The sequence below is a fragment of the Grampus griseus genome (assembly GCF_964374135.1).
Source record: "Grampus griseus genome assembly, chromosome: 14".
NCBI classification, from domain to species: Eukaryota; Metazoa; Chordata; class Mammalia; order Artiodactyla; family Delphinidae; genus Grampus; species Grampus griseus.
In genome coordinates, this window is record NC_139008.1 from 76,842,288 (window position 1) to 76,844,364 (window position 2,077).

Below are 2,077 nucleotides of genomic sequence, written 5' to 3' on the forward strand. Positions count from 1 at the left end.
CACTAGATAAACCCATGGTGGGCATGTTTGAGGACAGCAATGAGGCCAGTGACAATGGAGTGAAGCATCCTTAGGGGAGAGCAGGGGGAGACGAAATCAGAGCGGCAGGCAGGGGCCAGGGGATGTATGGCCTTGTAGACAATGCCAAGGACTTTGGATTTTATTCAAAATGTGATGGGAAGCCTTTGGAAGGTTTTGACAGAGAAGTGACATGATCGAACTGACAGTTTGACAGGATCCCTCTGGCCACTGTGTTGAGAAGGGCCTGAAAGGGATCAAAGGCGGAAATAGGGAGCCTGGGCTGGAGGCTGCTGCAATCATTAGGCAACAGACGACGACAAGCTGGCCCAGAGCTATGGCAGCGGAGGGGTGAGAAGTGCAGATTCCAGATCTATTTTGAAGGCAGAGCCCACAGGAACCGCTGAAAGGCCATTCATTTCAGAACTGTTTGTTACAGCAAAAGTTTGGAAGCAACTTGAATGTTCAGCTGTAGGAGTCTAGCAGTTACTGTGTACAATAGAATAGAACATAGGCTTGCAAAAGAATGAGGAAGCTCTTCGTGTGTCCATACAGCATGATTTTCAAGATATATTAAATGAAAAAAGCAAAGTGCAGAACAGTGTAAATGTTACTATTTGTGTGGGGTAAAACCAAACACACACACTTATACATGTGTGTGTGTGTGTGTGTGTGTGTGTGTGTTTGCCAAGAATGTCTCTGGAAGTATATATGAGGAACTGGTAGCAGTAGTTGCTTCTGGAGACAGGGGGCCTGGGATCTAGAGGTGTGAGGGAAATTTCACTTTTCAATATACTTTTTGGATTTTGAATTTTGTACCTCTTCCGGTGGTTCTCAACTGGAGGTGATTTTGTCCCTCAGGGGACATCTGGCCATGTCTAGAGACATTTTTGGTTGTCACAGCTGGGGAGAGGGTGTTCTTGGGATCTAGTGGGTGGAGGCCAGGGATACTGCTAAACATACTACGGCGTGTAGGACAGCCCCCATCACAAAGAATGATCCAGCCCCAAATGTCAATAGTGCCGAGGCTGAGAAACCCTGATCTATGGAAAAAATAAAAGTTCCATTTTTTAAGGACAGTCTTTTATTCTGAGATAATATTTTTTGGGGGAGATTTGAAATATCTTTTGTTTTACTAGGAAATGGTGATAGTACATGGTCGTTACTTTGGCAAAAAAAACCCAAAACGCCAGCAAGGCTTATATACTTCCCCAAACTGAATTGGCAATTTAATTGGCCTATGAAATTCTAAAGTTGGAAACTACTCTTTCCAGGCTTTGAAATGTAGTGATTTTAAAATATGTCCACAAATTCTTCCATACTTTTGTCTTTATGAGGTGCAATTCCTCTTAACTTTTTTTTTTTTTTTTTTTTTTTTTTGCCATGCAGCACGTGAGATCTTAGTTCCCCAGCCAGGGATCGAACCCATGCCCCCTGCATTGGAAGTGTGGAGTCTTAACCATTGGACTGCCAGGGAAGTCCCCAATTCCTCTTATCTTGAGTATGAGCTAATGAATAGAATTTGGTAGACGTGATGCTGTCTGATTTCTGAGACTAGGTCACAAAAGGCATTGTGCTTCCTCCTCGCTTTCTCTGTCTTTGATCACTCACTCTGGAGGAAGCCATCTGTCATGCTGTAAGAACATTCAAGAAGTCCTGTGGAGCAGCTCACACGGTGAGGAACTGAGGCCTCCTGCCAACAGCCAGCAGGGACCTGAGGCCTCCTGAGCCATGTCAGAATCAGATCTTCCAGCCTCAGCCCAGCCTTCAGATGACTGCAGCTAATGTCTTGATTGCAGTGTCATGAGAAACTGCTCCCCACCCCACCAGCCAGAACTACTCAGCTAAAGACCCTCCTGAATACCTGACCCACAAAAACAACTATGAGATAATAAATGTTTCAAGCTACTAAGTTTGGGGGTAACTTGTTACACAGCAATGGATAACTAATATAGAAATCATCAAGCCCTGTCAATCAAGGTGATCACAAAAGGGCAACGTATGAGCAGAGTAGCCTGTCCACAGATTTTTTTTTTTTTTTTTTTGCGGTATGCGGGTC